Below are 7,221 nucleotides of genomic sequence, written 5' to 3' on the forward strand. Positions count from 1 at the left end.
TATTGTTTGCTGGAAGTGGGAGGGGTTATACTAGGCTGACCTTTCAGCTTTGTCACTGGCTTTTGCCAGGGACAAAACTCCTGAAGGCAGCAGCATAACTCAGTGTATCTGAACACTCAACTAGTGTCCTATAATGTACTCCAAGAAAAGGATTCAGCGGTCAAAAAACCCTGTTTTACTGAGTGAAGCTATATATGGCAGAAAAATGAGCATCAATAATTGAACTACCAAGCAATCATCTCTTTTACAATAGATAGCTTAGATTTAAATTATTTTTCATTGCAAAAGTTACTGAAAAGTCTTTTGTAGCACTGTCATCACTGTGTTCCCTTCCTGCCTGGTGCCCACTGTCTCTGGGGCTGAAAATGACAGGGATTTCCCAATGGAAAAGCAGTTAGCAATACAATGGTAGTGGAATGCCTGAGGTGTTCATTTTTGGCACCAAACCCAAAAACATGTACAATCTCTGGTGAGCAATACCATTACCATAGTAACCCACCTATAATACACCAAACAAGAACAGAAACATTCAAAAGCCAAAAGGATCCTCAGCAAGCATCCCAATTACTATGCAAGCTCACCCATAATCCACCAAACAAGAAGCTGGAAAATAGTTTTGAACGTTTTCAGTGATCCTGCTATACTTTGTCCCATGGATACTCCGGATGCCATCCCATTTTTGCCCCCCCATGCTTTGGTTGCTATGAAGCTGGCACAGCAACCAATGATGCTGTGGCTTGGCACCAGCATCCATTTAACCAATGACGCCATGTGGCTGTGTCATTGGTTTATAGGACACTGGCAGCTGGGCCTGCACAGTGTCATTGGTTTTTATGGTGCAGATGGTGCCAGAATCCTAACAACCGTCTCATTAAGGCTGCCATGTGTATACAGAGAAACAATATTAAGCTGCAGTGAGGGTGAAGTGTCTGACATGAACATCCAGTGCCACTCCCCACCAAGTTCTGCCTGAGGCAGTCATCTCAGTTTGCCTCATTGGTGGCATGTCCCTGTTATTCACCATATTGGCCTCACTTCATGTCATCATGACCCCACAAGATGTGAGCAGAAAATGTTCCAATGGGATCACAGGCAGCAATCAAACCTGAATGATTCCTAATATTTCTAAAATAAAACAAAAAAAAAATTAGCTGTAATCAGGTTTTAATACTGGCCTTATCTAACACACATGTACTCAGCGCTCGCAGTCTGATGGGTATAGAAAAACTGGTCTTGACTGAAACCCTATAGAAACACATGCATTTTTTATAACATGGATTAAACATGTTTTAACATTCATGTCATTATATTTAGAAGTTCTTCCAGTATTATAGAACATTGAATAGAGAGAGGTTGATTCCTGCCTATATTATTTATGTATGGATGATTTAGGGGAAGTTCAACAGGTTGAAATTTAATTTGATGGAGCAAATACAACGATACTTTAGTTGTGGCTTTGTTGCATGAATTAAAATATCTATTTCATTATTTGACACAAATTTATTTCCCAAGCAAAACAAAAAAGCGTGTGCAAGATTCCTCCTTTTTGATTAGTCATTAAACTCAAGCTGTAGTGTACAGGAAGCTCTGTCATAGAGGAGTTCCCATGTGTTATGTAAATCCACATAATTATAGGATTCACTTATCTTAGGTGAGATCAGCAAGGGAACAATCTATGTAAACCTACTTTTAAAATATACACATTTATGCAGCTTTCAGATTTTTTGGCTAATACTGTGTCTGCAAACCTCAAACAATCTTAGTTTGTTTTAGTCTTCCAATCATTTTCATAAAATGTTATATATTAGAACAATCAACAAGATGTATAGAATAGTTAACATGTACAGATAAAAAGCAAAAATGCAAAGTATACATAGAATAAAGCAGTTTTATTGAAGTGGACTTTCATCCTAAATGGGAAGTTCTGCTTTATGCCCCCCCTTCTGTTTTTAAGTCAAATAACTTTAATTGAACATTTTAGACAATATTAAGGAATAGGCTAAAGAGGTACAGCTTGAATTGCCATACTGACTCCATTTTTCTGTCCTTTAAAAGAAATTGAGGATTCTATAAAAATGTGTTCATCTTCTGTTTTGACACTTTTTTTGGGTGGGGGGGCAGGTTCCTGGTTTTTACAGGTACCCGCTCCCACTTCCAGTCAGATCACCGCAGCAATTCACTGGGAGTTACCACCCCCCCCTCAATCTTCTGGGACACATCACAGAAGGCTGCAGGACCACTCAAAAAGTGCAGAGCAGCGCGGCTAGCGCATGAGCAGTGGGCAGCCAGCTGTGAAGTCACAAGGAATCACGGCCAGCTGCCAACAGTAGACCCAGAAACCAACAAAGAAGCAGCTTGGGTAAGCACGGCACTGGACCCCTGGACAGCTAAGTGTCTGTAGCAAGGTTTCCAGGCCTGTGGCCTGATGTGGGTCTGCCATTAGTACCGGAATCCTCTCCAGCCCATGTGAGCTGAGTCCCTGGGTGCAGGGACGTACCATGGGGTTGGCCAGAACGGCGCCGGTCATGGGCCCAGGCCGAGGGGGGGGGGGCGCAAAAACACTGGCAGCGTAGTGTAGCAGACGCAGTGAATAACCGCTCCTCCTTTCAGCCTGCGCCCTCGGCGGCCGACGCCCCCCCACTCCAATCCCGGAAGCCGCAGCTCTCTGTCTGTGTCCAGGAGGCGACAGTCAGTGTTGGAGCTCCATGGATAGGCAGCTCCCCTCGTCACAGGGCTCCGCCTCCGCCCACATGACCTCATCAGTCAGCTCCTGTAGGCAGCTCCAGTTCAATGGTGGGTGAATGCACTCTGCAGTGACGGAAGGCCTGGCTGGCCTCTCAGGTACAGAGAGCTACTGTGTGTCCCCCTCTCACTCCCTGTCACCCCCTCTCTTTCTCCCTGTCACCCTTCTCACTCCTTGTCACCCCCTCTCTTTCTCCCTGTCACCCCTTCTCACTCCCTGTCACCCCTCTCTTTCTCCCTGTCACCCCCTCTCTCTCCCTCTCTATCTCGCCCTGTCACCCCCCCTCTCTCTCTTTCTCCCTGTCACCCCTTCTCACTCCCTGTCACCCCCTCTCTTTCTCCCTGTCACCCCCTCTCTCTCCCTCTCTCTCTCTCCCTGTCACCCATCCTCTCTCCCTCTCTCTCTTTCTCCCTGTCACCCCCTCTCTCTTCCTCTCTCTCTCTCCCTGTCACCCCCCCTCTCTCTCCCTGTCACCCCCCCCCTCTCTCTCCCTGTCACCCCCTCTCTCTCTCCCTGTCACCCCCCCTCTCTCTCCCTGTCACCCCCTCTCTCTCTCCCTGTCACCCCCCCCCTCTCTCTCTCCCTGTCCCCCTCTCTCTCCCTGTCACCCCCATCTCTCTCTCCCTGTCACTCCCTCTCTCTCTCCCTGTCACTCCCTCTCTCTCCCTGTTACCCCCCCCTCTCTCTCTCCCTGTCACCCCCTCTCTCTCTCTCCCTGTCACCCCCTCTCTCTCACTCTCTCCCTGTCACCCCCTCTCTCTCTCTCCCTGTCACCCATCCTCTCTCCCTCTCTCTCTTTCTCCCTGTCACCCCCTCTCTCTTCCTCTCTCTCTCTCCCTGTCACCCCCTCTCTCTCTCTCCCTGTCACCCCCTCTCTCTCTCCCTGTCACCCCCCCCTCTCTCTCTCCCTGTCACCCTCTCTCTCCCTGTCACCCCCATCTCTCTCTCCCTGTCACTCCCTCTCTCTCCCTGTTACCCCCCTCTCTCTCTCTCCCTGTCACCCCCTCCCTCTCTCTCTCTCCCTGTCACCCCCTCTCTCTCACTCTCTCCCTGTCACCTCCTCTCTCTCTCCCTGTCATCCCCCCCCCTCTCTCTCTCTCCCTGTCACTCCCCTCTCTCTCGGAAGCCGCAGCTCTCTGTCTGTGTCCAGGAGACGACAGTCAGTGTTGGAGCTCCATGTATAGGCAGCTCCCCTTGTCACAGGGCTCCGCCTCCACCCACATGACCTCATCAGTCGGCTCCTGTAGGCAGCTCCAGTTCAATGGTGGGTGAATGCACTCTGCAGTGACGGAAGGCCTGGCTGGCCTCTCAGGTACAGAGAGCTACTGTGTGTCTCCCTCTCACTCCCTGTCACCCCCTCTCTTTCTCCCTGTCACCCTTCTCACTCCTTGTCACCCCCTCTCTTTCTCCCTGTCACCCCTTCTCACTCCCTGTCACCCCTCTCTTTCTCCCTGTCACCCCCTCTCTCTCCCTCTCTATCTCGCCCTGTCACCCCCCCCCCTCTTTCTCTTTCTCCCTGTCACCCCTTCTCACTCCCTGTCACCCCCTCTCTTTCTCCCTGTCACCCCCCTCTCTCTCCCTCTCTCTCTCTCCCTGTCACCCATCCTCTCTCCCTCTCTCTCTTTCTCCCTATCACCCCCTCTCTCTTCCCCTCTCTCTCTCCCTGTCACCCCCTCTCTCTCTCTTTCTCCTTGTCACCCCCTCTCTCTCTCCCTGTCACCCCCCCTCTCTCTCTCTCTCCCTGTCACCCTCTCTCTCCCTGTCACCCCCATCTCTCTCTCCCTGTCACTCACTCTCTCTCCCTGTTACCCCCCTCTCTCTCTCTCCCTGTCACCCCCTCTCTCTCTCTCCCTGTCACCCCCTCTCTCTCACTCTCTCCCTGTCACCCCCCTCTCTCTCTCTCCCTGTCACCCATCCTCTCTCCCTCTCTCTCTTTCTCCCTGTCACCCCCTCTCTCTTCCTCTTCCTGACTCAAGGGTCTTGAGTCATCCGGGCGCCGGACCTCCACCCTATCAATACAGATGGAGCGACCGTACAACCACTGAGCTTTCACTTTGCTAAACTTTTCTTTTAGTCCTTCCGCTGGGGTGTCCCGATATGGCTTGGGGACAAAGAGATAGTCCCAGATAAGCTCATCGCACCACCAGTCCCTGAATTTTTCCACTAGCAGCATGACCTCCCTTGGAGCATAGGGGTAGTCATATCCATACTCCAAGGCAACCTTTTTTTGCATCCAACGCTGCATTCCAGATAACCTAGGAAGGGTTCTCCGGTTACCTCTCCCTGGTGGAGAAAACGGGGTGTGCACCCTCTGGATCATCTCCTCATAGGCAATGTTCTGATCCCGGGCACTGGCAATATTCCCTGGTGGGGTGAGATCCGGGACCCTGGTAACATAGGCCTCGCAGAATCCTAGCTTCTTGGCCAATTCCCCTCTTTCAATGGCCTCCTTAGCCTCCTGATCAAAAGGTACCCCAATTTCGGGACATAGGGAGCTGCGGTCAGTCTCTGATCCCCATTCCCAATTGTTTCCTCGATGGATCCCCAATCTTCCATATCTTCCTCCAAGGATCCATATTTTCCAATAAAAGACGGGGAAGCCACTCTGGCAGGGCACCTCTCGCGCTCACTACTGGTGTTGGAAGAAGACACTTGGGTAATTTCAGTCTGCACAGGCTGGGGATATTTATAGGGGCATATTCCGTTATGGTCCTGACCGGCGGCACTTCTGGCCAGGTCCCGACTGTTTGTGTGGACACGGAACCTCTCCCTATGGAGCTCTGCGACCGAACTCCCTCCCTGCAGAGTGTGAGCCCATTGACTGTTGGCAAGGTCTCCATCTGCATCATCAGCCTGAATACCCCTCTTCCTGCATCACGGAAGAACTTGGACTCGTTCCCCGTCACCTCCTGAGTGAGGCCTGTATCCCACATCACTGTAAGCTTCTTGGGATGGCCCTCGCTCTTCTCTGCCCTGAGCAGCAAATCACCACATTGCCCACATTGGACCTATGCCTGCACCCTGAAAGTAACAGTGGCACATTGGGGACATACCACTCCAAGGAACTCCCGGCCTCCTCCTGTGTACAGCGTGAGCCTGCCGTCCGGTACTATCCGGATACCGGTATCCCAAACTAGCAGGGGATGGGGGCTGGTAGATCTGCTCTTGGCTCTGTTCGGCAGGGTTTTCGCCCATGGTGGCAGCAAATGCAGGAACACCCTTCGCTCCTCTGGTGAACGACATGTCTCCTTCCTCTACACGTGTCTCCCGCATGGCCACGCCCGGAGGAGGGGATATTGATAGGGTCCCCTGGGCCTCTCTGGATTGGCCAGTCGGTCCCGCTCCTCCCATTCACCATGTTGGGCGGTCCCTCCTCCCCTTGGGCATTCCTGCTCTTGGCTCGCTTTCCTGCGCTGTGCTTTAACTCTTCCCCCGCCATGCTGCTGCACTGCAAACACTTGGGAAGTAGCTGCAAAGCGGAGTATGTCACTTGCCAGACATACATCCGCCCACCTTAATTGCACTAAGGCCTCCGCTGCGCTTTTCTTGCCTAAAGCCATCCGCCCTCTCTTGCTCGTCACGAGCAGCATCCGGCCACCAACTGCACGGTCGATACTCCTCTTCCTTGCCACACACGTGCAATTAACATCTTCCATACTGGCTCTGGGACTAGCTCCACGGCCCTCCTCAGCGTGGCCAACTACAATCCCCACAGTATGTGTGCACCAGCCATAAAGAATAAATGTCCCGCTATGAGATGCACGGTCAACATTCTTTCACATAGCTTGCACCACCACCCGGCCCCTGGCACCTCTCTTCCCGTGCCCCTGGCCTCCATTTTCGCTGTCCACACTAGGACCTCCGGCGTCCACTTCTCTGTCCTTCCCTGGACCCTTGGCGCCATTTTCACTGTCCACACTAGGACTCCTTGCTATCAGGCAGTTGCTGCATTCACGCATCCTGACACACTTGTCTCCTGCTTTCCACTTCCTGACAGCAGAATACATCTCATAATCCATATGAAGAGTCTTGGTCACTCCACAGTCTTTCTTGGAGCATTTGCTTTTCCACAAGCATTCCTCTCTATGGGCCTCTAGCCTCAGTCCAGTCTCCCTGCCTGCAGTCTCACACCCGGCCTGATGCTGATGTAGCAGTTCCGGACACAAAAATTCATTTTTCTTGTGCCGTTGCTAATGGCAACGGGCCCAGTAGCTAATGGCAAAATCCCGGATGAGCCCCCAAATGTAGCAAGGTTTCCAGGCCTGTGGCCCGATGATGTGGGTCTGCCATTAGTACCGGAATCCTCTCTAGCCCATGTGAGCTGAGTCCCTGGGTGTGACAACTGAAGCAGCGACAACTCCGGCATGTTTGTTTGTGGTTTTTATTGGAATTAAGGGATGGGAGAAGGGAATGAGTGGGATACTCCTTGAGGCTTAACTAATTACAATTGGGACTTTTACTTCACTCCATTGGCTCTT

This window comes from Pelophylax lessonae, assembly GCF_965119305.1.
Source record: "Pelophylax lessonae genome assembly, chromosome: 6".
NCBI classification, from domain to species: Eukaryota; Metazoa; Chordata; class Amphibia; order Anura; family Ranidae; genus Pelophylax; species Pelophylax lessonae.